The sequence below is a fragment of the Eleutherodactylus coqui genome, chromosome 13, assembly GCF_035609145.1.
Source record: "Eleutherodactylus coqui strain aEleCoq1 chromosome 13, aEleCoq1.hap1, whole genome shotgun sequence".
Taxonomy (NCBI): domain Eukaryota; kingdom Metazoa; phylum Chordata; class Amphibia; order Anura; family Eleutherodactylidae; genus Eleutherodactylus; species Eleutherodactylus coqui.
In genome coordinates, this window is record NC_089849.1 from 25,472,398 (window position 1) to 25,487,766 (window position 15,369).

Below are 15,369 nucleotides of genomic sequence, written 5' to 3' on the forward strand. Positions count from 1 at the left end.
GAAGATGGCAGGAGATTGGCTGCAGCGGCCATGCGAGTATACAAATGTAGTGTGCAAGGAGTGGGAGGTGACATTCACGGTGGCGATTATGGTATATGTGCCTCTTTAACTTGGCTACACTACAATTAAAGGCTGGGGTTTGGTGGTAAGGTCTTTGCTCCCTGGGGTGACATTTTGGTGCAATGTGATACTCTCAGTGTAACGGGGTGCAGGGAAACAAAAAGGGTAACCATTAGCTCACATTTTTTCATCATCTAGATAGTGAAGGTCCAAGTCCTTCACAATCCAGTTGTTCTGTCTTGAAGGCGGTGGCTGTAAGTGCTGCTGCCTCTCTATTTGCTCTATACTGCTGATGTGGGGTTTTCACTTGGAAATCTTCAGCCTGCACTATGTACCTTTTCTCCTCCAGAAGTGACTGTTCAGGACTGTGAGGATCTATCCCCTAAACCAGCGGACTTGCTCACTTTGCACTACCTAGCCATCTGCTCTCTTCTTCTAAACTGACATGTCTAGAACATTACAAGAACTCATATAACTTTTACTTCTCCAACCAGCCCAATGCTGACTGGCTGATGGGTAAGAGGCTGTATTATTAGACTGCCCTATGCTTATCTAAACGAAACAATATGCTAGCCACCACTCTCAAGAGAAAAATTTTAAAAAAAATCTTGTTATTTGTATAGCACCAACTTATTCCGCAGCGCTTTCAGGTAATTTATTTATTACCCCCCACCAAGCTGGGTTCTCATTTTACCGACCTCGGAAGGATGGAAGGCTGAGTCAACCTTGAGCTGGCTACTTGAACCATGTGGGGATTGAACTTTCAACCTTCAGATCGTGAGTGAGAGCTTAGTACTGCATTCTTTAACACTCTGTGCCACACAAGTGTAGACTAGACTATAAGACATTACCCAGAACTACCAGTACAATTCTGTAATATATTCCAAAGAAAACATATAGAACCAATTCACATACACCGGACTCGATTTCAGAAAATATATAGCATGGAGTAGAGGAGGAGAAGCTACTTCAGCCATAGGTGGATCAAAGACACGAGATTATCTCCAGCACTCATATAGGACCTAATAAAAGCTTGACCTTTCTTGTATATTCCTTAAAAGTATCTTCACAGGAGCAGAGAGATAAAACAAGTCACACTATTTATGCATTTCAAGCTCATACTCAGGAAAACCCATTACTGCTAACTCATTGTTGCATGCAAGAAGTAGCCATCCGGCACACATTATAAAGGAGAATTTATGAGGGCCGGGCGAATGTGCAGTAATGATGGTGATTATACACGAGAATGCCGGTACATTACCAGATGCTTGTGTTACAGGGGTTATGGAGATACATTGATTAACCCCTTAGTGACAGTCAATATGCCTTTTTAGTGACCTCACTAATAGGCTTTAAACCTGCACATACGTCTTTTTAAGGTGGTGGCCCGGCTGACAGCCCGGCTCCTGCTCTAGGAGATGAGGCACCTCAGATTCTGGCAGTTTAACCCTTTACATGCCATAATCAATAGCAACTGCAATGTGTAAGTAAATAAGAGGGGTAGTGGACTCCTCCTGTCACCCATCGACTTCCTGCCATGCAATGACAAGGAAATAATGGGTTCCCATGGCAGCCAGAAGCTTGACAAAGGCCTTCATGTTTATCATGTAACTCAGTCTGTTAAACCCCGCCTCTGACAGAGTCTAAGGCCTTCTTCACACAGGCGTTTGCAGAAATGCAGTGTTTTTCAACTCTGCGTTTACTGTGGTCTCAGCAGCATCGTCATGCATTTTTTACAGCATTTTGGCACAGCTGAAAACGCAGCCAAGGAAGCTGAAAAAAAACCAATACTCACCTAGCAAGCGCCGTCCGGGTCCCTCCAGCTGCTCTCTGGAGCACCTGTCATTGCCATCAGTGCAAATATTGCTAGTGACGGGGTTCAAAGACCCCGCCTCCAGCAAGAGATTCCTCTGATTGGCAGAGCTTGTGGGTTCAGCCAATCACAGCCAGCACTGGATGCACCAATCACAGCCATTCATTTAATGGCTGTGATTGGTTCATTGAGCGCTGGGTCTGATTGGCTGAGCCAGCACTTGATGAACCAATCAGAGCAATCTCTTGCTGGAGGCAGGGTCTTTAAACCCTGTCACTAGCAATATATGCACTGACGGCAATGACAAGTGCCCGGAAGCCTGCCCGGAGTTCTATAGAAACGCGGGAGGGACCTGGACAGCGCCTGCTAGATGAGTATAGATTTTTTTTAGGTAGTGTAGCTAGCGCTTGCGTTTAGCGCTGTCAAAAACATGGTACCAAGTTGTGCCACATTTTTAGGAGCACTAAAGCCACTTCCCCATTTATTTCAATGGGCAACGCAGGGCTAAAAACGGTCAAAGATTGGCAGTGATGCATGTTCTTAGCGCAGCATTTTGACGCTTGTGTGAGCAGCCCCACTGTAATCAATGGGAGCGTTGTACAGCGTTTAGCGCAGTGTTAAAAAAGGCAGCACTGGACGCTGTACAAAAATGCCTGTGTAAGGCAGGCGATTGACACAAGCGTGTTTATGTGCATACAGTTGTGCGCACAAAACACGCTCCTATTAGAAACATTGATTCCTTATGGTGTGTTCAGATGTTCGTGTTTTACAGTCGTGCAAACCCACGTACCTGCAAAACACAGGACATGTGTGCATCATAGGTCCATGGTGCGCGTCAATATTCCCCGCCGGAAGAGCCCTTGTCACTGAATACTGTGACAGCACTGTCACAGTGATCAGTGCCAAGAGGACTTCCCACGGGGAGTAAAGAATCTCCTGCCACAGCTGTGACAGCTATTGCAGAGGATCGCGATGTTCTCCCATTGCTTTCAATGTGACCAGCACTTTAAATATAAGCCCTTCCCTGAAAATCATCCCTAGAATGTGTTAAAAATTAAAAAAAATTATATTCACCTCTCCGCAGCTGCCAGGGCTCAGGCGCGTCTACCCTGGCTTCTCCCTGCACTGCTCTGAAGCTCTTTCAGCAGGTGGGGATTTAAAATCCTGGCCTGCTGAAAGGTCTGTATCTGATTGGCTGAGCGCTCAGCCAATCACATGCAGCTCTCAGCCATTCATTGTATGACAGCTGAGTGCTGCCTGTGATTGGTCACAGCACTCAGCCAATTACAGACAGCATCTGGCCATTTATAGAATTCAATGAATGGCCAAGCATATCTTATATGAGTGCTGGAGGTAACCCTGTGTTTTGGAACTGATAATTATGTAGTGACACTTTTGGGCCACTGCACAATCACATCACTGTTGCAGTCAATGTAAATAAAGACTTGAGGATAGGCCATCAATAATTGACCTTTTAACTGCAGATATATTATTGAGGCTTTCCTTTTGCGAAAAACCTTGATCTTGTTGGGAGGACTCATAAAATGATTGCTAACTAGTACTAAGTGAAACAAAACAAAAGGACTCTATTTCGAGTCTGAAAAGTTTGATTTGGCACAAATGGGTTTGATTTGCTCAGCACTAGTCCTGACACTGGGGTATAGCCTTGCCTAAGAGCCATAAAAGCCCTGCATATCACTCTCTGTTATGGCTTTCAGATAGTGTTATAACCCAGTTTTAGGAGTTTTGTGAGCTTTTGGTTCAGTTCGAACCAATTTGGACCGAACAAAATGTTTTACAAAACTTCAGTGAGCCAGGCAAACCGAACTTTTCAAAAGTTCACTTATCAATAATGTTAAGCCTAAAATACCTTGTCTAGCAATTAATGGTCTGATCCCCCATTGATATAAATATAAAACTCTTGGACGCAGGGTTGTGAAGCTGGTTAAGTGAAACTTCCTATTCTGACCGCGGCTCCTCTATATATCCAATTGCAGCAACAAATCCGACTTCCCCGGAGATGGCTCATGTATAACTATTAATACAATTACTGTAGGAAAATTGGAACTTAAGAGTTAATATCCATATCTACATATACTGTATAATATTAAATATTTTATATCTTTACTTTGGAATTGATACATTTCTACCGACTCCACTCAAAATGGACTCCAACTCACAACTCTGACTCCATAGCCCTACTTGTAAGATCAGACTTCTTGGCTCCACTCATGACTGTAACAACCATTCAAACAACCATTGATTACATAGTCAATGACTTTTCAAAGAACTTGTGCTTATGTGATATGGAATTCTCCATTGCCATCAGAGGAAATAGTTGTACACAAGTGGCCAAGAACTCCACTAACCTACAAGACTCAACCAACTATTCAAAAATAGAAGAAAATATATGGACAGCACTCCAAACAATAGTAGGTTAGTGGATTGGAAAAGGACTCACCTGGTGTGGACTGCCCATCGGGTAACAGGCGTCTACACTGCCGGTCCAAGTCGGCTTTATATGTCTTTAAATATCCAAAGCACCGAATCCCTGAAGGTCTTCAACACCCAGGTAGAGCGTCAGAGGGGAAATCCTAGGGTATAGGAAACACCTGGGTGGTATAAAACAGAACAGAAGGAAATAAAATCCCCGCGCTCTAGTCGAATGGTTAATCAATGGAAAATTAGGTTAACTTACTTCTTAGAGGAGTCCGCTGTGGGATGGGACTCCTCTAAACTCCAGAATAGCCTGCAGTAAAACCAAGTAGATGATGCAGAAGTCTAGTTTCTTCTGTCAGACTACAGTCAGCTTTCCTCCTGCCTCAAACTAGATTCCCGCATGATCTACTTGGTTTTACTACAGGCTATTCTGGAGTTTAGAGGAGTCCCATCCCACAGCGGACTCCTTTGCGAAGTAAGTTAACCTCATATTAATTGATAAATCATTCGCCTAGAGCGCGGGGATTGTATTTCCCTCTGAACTATTCAAATACGCCGCTGCACCAGATCTCAGATGAGAGGTGTGAGTGCAGTTGTCAGCTTTATTCCATGACTAATGAAATACATGGAGGTACTGCTTTGGCCATAGTATGGCCTTTCTTGATCCAATGTGATGACTAGAAAAAGGTTTCAAATCACTTTATTTACCTAAAATGATGTTTTTGTGCCGAAAAAAATCACTCTAAAGCACTGGCCAATAGGAGTCTCTCTTGTGCACTGTCTGTTGTCATGTAAAGTCTGTCTCTAGTAACAGAGTTTGGGGGTGTTGCCTTGTGCTGCCCATAGAAGTCTATTGAGAGAGGCCGGTTTCACACATCCGAGAATCTCGTGCGAGCTTGGTGCGTTGCGACACGCACAAAACTCACGTAAATATTAACGCCATTCTTTTAAATGGAGTCATATACATGTCCTATCGCTTCACGGTCCTCAAATGCATCGCCAACTGTTTGACAATGGGATAGTAAAACCCATTGAACGCTGCGTGATGTGCATGTGAGTGCGATACAACGTTTCTCATTGAAAACAATGGGAAATAGGTGTCAATCTTGAAAGCCGCGCTGGAAGATTGCTACTTCACAGAAGTGATGGAAGGCGTTTTTGCCAGAAAAACGCCTCTCATCGACGTAAAAACGCATGTCATAAAGAGTTCACACACACACAGAGTTCAATTTTTCAAGGCTGAACCGGGAAAATCAGTTTTTTTGAAGAGCAACGTGCAAAACAGTTCAAAACGATTTACATCCACCGTCAGGACACTGGTGCAGGAGGACTTGTGGTGTGACACGGAGGAATCACAGGATGACAGATGAATCCACAGGCAATGTTATCTGTGGAGTTCTGCTCCCGGCCACTCTTCTTCTCTCTCTCCAACTCCCTACCGGTACACACTGACATTTATGGACACTCACTCAGCACTGCACGGTGGGCTCTCGCATACTTGCAGTTCTCCTAGTCTTCAGCATAGAGGCCTGGGTAGATTGGGCCCAGGGTACACACATGGCATTCGCTCTGCCTCTTCCATCTTCGCTACACCAAGACTGAAGGTGTCTGTGTGGAGCCAGGCTCCCCAACTAACTAACCAACCTTTCCCTCTCATGCACCTTGCAAACATAGATATATAAAACAAGGTCACAAGACATACAACAAGATACATTTTCCAGCCATAACCCAGACAGTAATCCATTCAGTGCTGCAGCTATGCAATACACATCATATTCACTCACATAGAAGACAGTGACAATACATCTTGTAATGTGGTCAGCAGACGTACAATCTTTGCATTGTTAGGCTACGTTCACATGGAATGAATTTGCTGTGGCAAATCCACAAAATCTACAGGTAAATCTGCAGAGGCAAATCCATAACTAGTGCAGACATTGACACAAATTTACCGCCAAGTAGATAAAAAGTGTACTTACCTTCCCAGTGTTCTTCCCGTTCCTGTAAGGACGCTTGTCATATCTCTCGCTAGTCTCTTTGTTCTGGCCTCCAGCGATGATGTATCGACACAAGTGACTGATGTCACCTGTCTGGGGAAACCCCCGAAACCAATCTGTCCTCAATCCACAACTGGAAGTGACATCCTACGGATTTAAAAATCTGCACCATAGGTTGATCTCTGCACAGAAAACTTCCACAGTAGAAAAGAGTAGCAGCATAGTCCAGTATTGCAGTGTATTAGCATTTTTTGATATTGCCTCCAGCAGGCTCTGGGCTGCCATGCTGGCCTCTCGCCACGCCGGTATACTGACGGGGCTCTAACTGTTCAGACATCTCATCAGAATGTGGCATCTAAAAAGTTAACTGCCACAATCAGAACTAATGCCGATCATGGCAGTTACTGGCGGCTGTCTGAAACCACTTATAGCCGCCAGCTATGGAGTGGACTCTGTTTCCGAGCCCGATCCATACACTCATCACGACCGCCCGATGTAAGTTTACCATTGGTGGTTGTGAAGTCGTTAAAGCGGTTGCCCAGGATTGAAAAGACATGTTTGCTTCCTTCCAAAAATAATGCCTCTCCAGTCTATGGCTTGTATCTCGTATTGCGGCTCAGCTCCACTGCAGTGAATGCAACTTAAAAGTGCAGTTCCACACCCAACCAGCAGGCATATGTGGAGCTGTTCTTAGAAGAAAGCAGACATGTTTTTCTAATCCAGGACAACCCCTTTAAATTCACCAGATCTTTGGTGGTTCATCAATTGTATGAAATCGTCTGGCCACAGGAAGCATGAACAGAATCCAGGGGGAACGCAATACAAGTAATCGCTGTGGTCGCCGCTATATACCGCTTTCTCCCTCAGGCATTTAATCATCATGATGTTATGATTGCTTATGTTGCTTCCCTTTGTCTCACTTGATTGCGAAATATGAATAGAATCATCTGACTTTTCCAACTTTGTCATTTTCGAATACTATTAACTCAGTCACTGAACTGAATCTTTCTTACAACCCTTAAAGCCGGTCAACCGTGTGCGTTATGTCCCCCGTGACATAAAATGTTATCTGGCCAATGACAGTGTTCGAGTTCAAGGAATATTTTGGCAAACCTGTGTAGTTCTTCAAGACTATATAATATGCTTCAGTTACTTCTATATGAGAGACACACTGAGTGACCCCTTTATTAGAGCCCTGGCCCTCTCATGATTGTCGCATCCCTGTTACCCATGGATCAGTTTCAGTGTGAATCCACATAGATGGGAAAATCCAGTGATCTGAGCGACTTCCAACGAGGTACGGTCATCGGTGCTAGACTAGCCGGGGGCCGGGATGTCACTGCCAACTGTGTGGGGTTTTCTCATGCAATGGTGGAGAATATACAGAGGATGGTGTGATCTAGAAAAACATCAAACAAAACAACTTGTCACTGAAAGGGATCAGAGGAGGATGTCAAGAACTGTTCTGACCACTAGGTGCTGTATAGTCAAGCAAAGTGCAGCCAAATACAACACTGTTGCCCCAACTAATGTGCCTGAAAGTACAACTCTTTGGAGGGAATTCAAAAAGTGTTTTACACCAGAATTCTGGCTTGACAACGGCACAAATTTTGTTGCAAGCCCCACTTAAGCCGAAATTTGTGACTTTTCTGGGGGGGAGGGGGAGTGTTATGCCTTCCTCACCACTTTTACATAAAGGGGACATGGCCAACTTGGACTGACACATCTATATATAATTTACACCACTGACTGGTATAAATTATACCAGAGAGGTACAGCAGGTTGGACCTGGTATACATTTCTGTCTAGGCACCCAGAGATGCGTCTAGATATATGAAGAGGTGTGCCTCGAAAGGAATTTTAGTAAGACCGGTATTTAAAATACTGATCTTAATAAATTTCCCAATCGTTCCTTCACACGGTTTGGCTATAACAGCAAAAGACCGGTTCAGGCACGATTGTTTCTAAGAGAAAGGTGAGACTCAAGCGGGCAAAAGAGCTCCAAAATTGTATTACTGAGTAGCAGAAAAAAAATCACCTTATCAGATGAATCCAGATTTTCGTGCTGATTGGAGGTCAGAATTTGGCACAAGCAGCATGAATCGATGACCCCTTCCTGTCAGCTGGTCAGAACATGTCAGCAGCTTGTTATGGGAATAAATCATATTCCAGACAATATCACTGGTTTGCTACAGTTTGGGTATAATGAGAAGTTTCATGCATGAATATATGTATTTTAACTGACTGGTGTTATCCGTCAGTCCCCAATACTCTTCTGCTTTATTCAAAGAAATACAATACAGATATAGTTGAACATGATGCACCAATTACATGCACCCCCCCACCCCCAACATCATAACAACTCATGATTGGCCTAGTATGTAATGACGCTAATGATTAACTGGTGTATGTCGCTATGTGAACATGTAATTCCTATATACCCAAGTAGCATAGACTTTATTAATATTCCAATCTGAACCAAAGGAATTCAGTAAGATAAGAAGTTCCTCCCCTTCATAGCTACCACTGGGAAGATGGTAGAGGGTTTAGCTTCAACATTGTACTTGTACATACCAGGGTATAATATTGAGCTCGTTAACCATTTAACTTCTAGCTATTTCCTATGAAGGTGGATATATGAATATATATATGTTTGCCTACGCGGATTTAAGAAACACATTTATATTATTACTACAACAACCTCCATCTAATTTGCAGCAACTACAAGAAGCTTCCTGTCCACGGGGGCCGATATTCCTGCAGAATGATTTAATCACCAAATGGAATCTACACCTTGAGAAATTGCTTCAGTTCTGAAGGCCAAAGGACTCCAACGCCCTACTAGATGGGGGTCTCCCATAAAGTGACCATTCAGTGTATATCCATTAGCCTGGAGCCCATTGGCGCGGTCTACTGCCATATTTATGGGTAAACAGCTCTTAAATGGAGGGATGTTTTTTTTTTATCCTCACGTCTTACATTTTAAGAAATCTTTCAAACGTTAATTTCTCGCCTTGTCTTCAGAGGGAGGGTTCCCCGCTGTTACAGTATTTCTTCTGATTCCTGTCTCTTCTCTCTGGTTCTTTCCTTGTGTTTGTGTATTTTGTTCCTACTTTTCTGTATAATTACACTAATATGGATTACGGAACGACAGGTTTACTTTTATGTAACTTTCAAGTCTGGCCACACAGCTGCCTTCCCCGGATTCTGCTTTCTTCCCATTTCAAGCTGTTCTGGAATCAGCCACTTAGCACCGTGCCATTAATTTTTCTTCATCCATACATAATACCTTGCAGTAGCTGTTTTGTCCTCTTCATTCAACATCAATTTTCTCTTCTTCTCTTCACATCCATATAAAATATGATTAGCGCCGTACACTACAGAACGTAATCCTATCCTTCTTATCGCCTTAGGCTTCTCGTTATCATATCTTTAAGATTGTAATCTCCTTCTTTTCCATGTTTTTAAGCGTTTTTTTTTTTCCACTGAGGGTATGTTTTACTCTTTTGTTATGACTTTGTAGATCCACAACAAGATAGGAGGAATTTAGCTGAAACTTTTCCACTGTTGCCTGCTACTACAAATGTTGGAACGAGAGATGAGCGAGTAGTGCCTTAGCCGAGTATCTTCCCGCTCGTCTCTAAAGATTCGGGGGCCGGCGCGGGTGACAGGTGAGTTGCGGCAGAGACAGGGTGAGAGAGAGATCTCCCCTCCGTTCCTCCCCGCTCTCCCCCGCTGCTCCCCGCCCCCTGCCGCCCCCCCGAATCTTTAGAGACGAGCGGGGAGATACTCGGCTAAGTCAATACTCGCTCGAGTAATGTGCCTTAGCGAGTATACTCGCTCATCTCTAGTTGGAACAACTTTTATTAGGTGTTCAAAAGTTTTACAAGTATACAACATGCTCCAATTAGAGTGCAAGTATAGAGTGTAAGGCAACGAAGAAGTAGAAAAGTATCATCCTAATCAAGCCTGTAAGCAGGACTGGAATGGGCCGCGGTCTAACAGCAACTGTACATTAAAACACTGAAGCAGGGTGGGGGGGTCATGTAGCGAGTAGCCATATATAAGTGGAGCTAGTCACTAAGGGGGCTTTTAGATGGGATGAAATGAAAACACAGTAATGACGGGACATGGAAGGGATCTATTATGGAGAAGAGCTTTCCATGGATTCTGAACTAAATTATAACCTGTAATGGTAAGGAGAAGAAAATAAGGACCTATCCAAAGCAAACACACTTTAGGACAGAGCCACCAGGTAGGATTCTTTTCACCGGGTACCTGGCCTCCCCTAAGTCAATTGAAAGAATAGCCAGGAACCGCTTTAGCTATATGGGCTGGAGACGGATACCATCTTGTGAGGACCTTGATATTAATTTCTAGCATCAGGGTGTTCAAGAGCCTTGAGGAGCAAGAGTTCCATACCCTAGACTACTCAGCGTCAGTGAGCTCCTCACCTATGTCAGCCTCCCATTTAGGAACATATGACAAGTCATGGCAGGAATGTGTTTGGGTAAGGTGGGAATATAGGAGAGAAATAATTCCCAGAGAGTGTGGGTCTTGACGGGAACTCAGCTCAAACACAAAGGGCCTCTTACTACAAATGTTCGTACTCATTCTAAAAACTTAACCGATCAATAAATACACACCTTATGTTCTTCAGCATGCAGAATTTTATGATATCAGTTTGAAAATATGATATCTTGATATCACGTCTGTGCAGGTAAAAGAAACCCACGATGCCCCGTATTAGCGTCAACAAACTGGACAATAGACGGACAGAACAGATGCCGGACTGGGAATTCTTTCCCTAATCGAATAAGGACTTGGTGGGCCTCTGCCTGAAAGCAGGGTGATTGTCCTGATAAGGAAGTCCCGTGTCTTGCATCTGCTGGTCCTAGTCGACCCTAGATGACAACTGGAGATAACAGACACAAGAACATGTCAGACAGAGAATGGTGCCACACCAAACACAACATGAAACTGGCATCTCCATACCTATGGATGGAGGGGATTTGAGCACCCAAGGACAATAAGGAGAAAAGACAGGACAAAGCTCTGGTGTCCGCCTATCAACGGACGGAGCAGCACAAGCAGAATGAGACTCTGCAGTCTGCTCACTAACAGACGGGTTGGACAAACAGACATAAACCAGGTATCCAACAACCAGTCGGATGGGTGGATTACATATCAATGGACAAATGGACAGACAAGCAACTAGATAAACTAAGTAGTAAAAAAATAGTAAAAAAAAAATTAAAATATAACTACCAAAACCCCAGCTTTCCCCCTTTACTATGTAAAAAAAAAATTTGCATATGTGGTATTGCTGTGTTCGTAATGACTCAGATAAAAAAAAAGTTAGTACATTATTTAACCTGCACAGTGCATGTCATGAAAAAAAATACAAAAAACATGATGAAAAATAGTTAATTTTGTTTATCGCACCTTCCATAAAATGGAATAGAAAGTGATCAAAACATTACATGGATCAACAAATGGTACCATCAAAAAGTGTGAAGAAGTTGCAAGAAAAAAACCCCAATACCTATATAAATTTCGTATTGACATAATCGTAGCGGCCTGCAGAATTAATTTAACATATCTCTGTGCTGACCACCCCATTGCTACTGCTTTTGTGGGCTGCTGCTGTCACACTTCCCTGGGCCTGCTGGCCTCCCATCTCCGCTGTTCTAAGTGCAACCACCCCGATGCTGCATTCCCTGTCCACCCTGCTATCATCTCCGGACCCACTGCCCTATCACCTTTGGTTTGTCGAACACCCTTCGCGGTCCGCTGCTGTCACACTTCCTGCCCTGTCCCCGCTGGCCGGGCGGCGTTCGGGCCCCTATCTATGCTGCTGTCAGTGCTGACCACCTCGCTGCTTGCAGAGTGCCCTGTCTCCGCTTCCCTGCAGCATCGGGGAGCTCACATACCGAACTGCACAGACAGGAGCCCAGCCAATCAGCAGCTGTGGGCGTACCGTATACCTCCCACAGCTGTATCCCAGCTCTCCGCCCATTTTTGTGGTGGAAACAAGATACAATAGTACCGACCCCGGGGTAGCCACAGGCCCCTGTGAGAGAGAGAAGACATTCCGCAGAGTTGAGTGTCCGCTGTCTTTGCTGCAATCGTGAGTGTGAACAGGGAGAAAGAGAAAGAGAGAGAGAGAGAGAGAGAGGGAGAGGGAGAGAGGGAGAGAGAGAGAGAGACTTTTAAATAGACTTTTCTCCCCAATCCCCCTAAAAAATGTAATAAAGTTATACGTCATATATACCCCAAATAGATGGCATTAAAAACAAGCCCTCATATGGGACGTTGGCGGAAAAATTAAAAAGTTGTGGCTCCTGGAATGGGACAATGAAAACAACTGAAAAATTAGGCGCAAACAGGCTTTGTCACTAAAGGGTTAAATCAGGGGTGTAACTATAGAGGATGCAGGGGATGCGGTTGCACCTGGGCCCAGGAGCCTTAGGGGGCCCATAAGGCCTCTCCTCTCCATATAGGGAACCCAGTACTTTGAATAAAGCATTATAGTTGGGGGCCCTGTTACAAGTTTTGCATCGGGGCTTCAAGTTACGCCTCTGGGTTAAATTAACCATTAATGGTGATACAATGGACTGGCAACATATAGTTTAATTGCTTCTCATGACATATTTTTAGAGCCTAATTCCAACTGTCTGAGAAAGAGGCAGCTTTGCTCTCGAAATGTGGCACGGCCCGGCATAAAATAGAATTGTTCTCACGTTCATCTTTTCTAAGTCCACTTTCTCTATTGAGGTTTTGCGCCTTAATCCTAGTTTTTGTCATGCCTTTAATCCATATACTTGACCCCTGCTACTACCACACCTCCACCGTTTACAGCAGCTCTGCCCACCCTTCATTTCTTCTTTGCAATTACATCCACAGAAGATCTGTTCTTCGTTCTCCAAGATGTCTGGAACCTCCAGCCGAGTTCCATCAAAAGCTTTGTCCAAGTGTCCCTAGAAGAACTGATGCTAGTCGGAAGACAGAGGCTGGACCCTTCAAATACTCATAGGATTCAGTTTTCTCTTTTGTTCAGTCACTTTGCACTTTATTACCTTCCAAGAATAAACTATTAACCCTTCTATATCTGAAATCATTCCTACTCTGCAGCATTTCTTCCACACCCGCCTAAAACTTTTGCACAGTTCCGTGTGACTTTGTAGACCCAAACCAAGATAGGTGGAATTCAGCAGAAACTTTTCCTCTGTTATCTCTTGCTACAAATGTTCATAGTCATTATAAAGACTTAATTGATGGGTAAGTATAGCACGCGCGCCGTATGTTCTTTAGCCTGGAGAATATTAGGACATCAGCTTGAAAATATGGTATCTTGAAATCCGGAGCTACATAAACAGCAGTTCCATTGATTTCTTATAGTATGACTAGTACTCCTCAGGGCTGGAATAAATTTAAGCTCCCCCACCTATGAGCAGAGAAGTACATGCACATCATGGCCTCAGACACAGGCTTATGTGATGGGATGCAGGGAAACCACAGGCAACTGTAATTCCCTGCAGTCTGCCTACTCTATGAGAAGACTGCACACACTATTATAGAGAGAAAGTCGGATAATTCTCCATGATTGGAGGGGATTACAAGGGAAAAAAATCAACACCCTACCTAGAAGGCCAGAAGTAGTTTTTTTTCTTCACTCAACTGCCCATATTTAGGCCTCATACACACATTACATAAGCATGGATCGTGTTCAGGGATACAAAGAGATCGAATATAGCAGTTGTTAGCATGACTGTCGCATCGTGATAACTCGATTTACACCATTGTTGTGCATTGTGCTTCACACCTTAAAGGGACCTGCCCTCTTTTTCACTGATGATCTGTCCTTTGGAGAGGTAAGTTGAACAAACGTCCCGCTTTAGGCGGCACAGTCCTGCTTTGGGGCCATGTGTCCTGCTTTCCCCAGGGTCGCGGGTGGGACAGCCAATTGTAATCACTCACTGCCACCACTGTGGGATGGACACACTGATGTCAGTGTGTGCATCCGGGATATTCCTTCCCTGATCTCTGCTTGCTGATTCAGCTGGAGGAGAGGGCCACACTGCCATCAGTATGTGTGTCCCGCAGCAGCGCCAAGCGAAGGAGCAGTGGTGCTTTGAAGACAAGAAGGAGGTAAGTATATGGGTTTCAGGGGGGGCTCAATTACCCTCTGGGGCTACTGTGGGGGGTCACTGTCACTACTGGGGTCGATAGTAGTAATAATGTCCCCTATATCAACCCCAGCAGTAAAAGTATAACTACTGAGGCCACTGTGGGGGTCACTATTACTACTGGGGCCCCTGTGGGGGGTCACTATTACTACTGAGACCACTGTGGGAGTCACTATTACTACTGAGGCTACGGTAAGGTTTACTATTACTACTTAGGCCCCTGTGGGACACACTACTACTACTAAGGTCCATGTGGGGGTTACTAGAGGGACCAATATAGGAGACGCTATTACTACTAGGGCCACTGTGGGGGTTACTGTTACTACTGAGGCCAATATAGGAGAAACTATTACTACCGGGGCTGATATAGCGGTCACTATTGCAACTGAGACCACTGTGGGAGTCCGTATTACTACTGGGGCCAATATAGGGAACGCTATTACTACTGGGAACGATATAGGGGACACTATCACTACTGAGGCCACTCTGCACTTGGCAGTATACCTGAAGCTGACTTATGGTATGTTTACATTTGGTGAAAATGCTGCGGAATGTCCGAAGCTGAAATTTCAGTGGCAAATTTCACAGCATTTCCGCATCCAAAAAACAGTCAAATCTGGAAATCAGCTGCATATCGGTATCCCTGACCACACCCCTATGTCCCGCTTCGTCCCTTGGAAAATCTGGTCACTTTAGGAGGGGTCATCAGTACTTGATGGATGGGATCCGCCTCTCGGGATCCCCATCCATCAGCTGATTGTCCAGAGGGCCAGATGTTGTCATTAGCCGTCAGCACAGGAACCGAGCTGCTAGGACACTTCCTACTTCTCTCCTGGTTGGACCCCACATCAAGTCCTGACCAAGAGAAGAG

The 15,369-nt window shown here is 44.4% G+C and overlaps 1 protein-coding gene across 1 annotated transcript in view; it reads left to right on the plus strand.

Moving 5' to 3' along the window:
• The window catches only part of LOC136588666 (acid-sensing ion channel 2-like), a 785,500-nt gene that overhangs the window by 81,603 nt on the left and 688,528 nt on the right, over positions 1-15,369 (plus strand). The window lies entirely within an intron of this gene.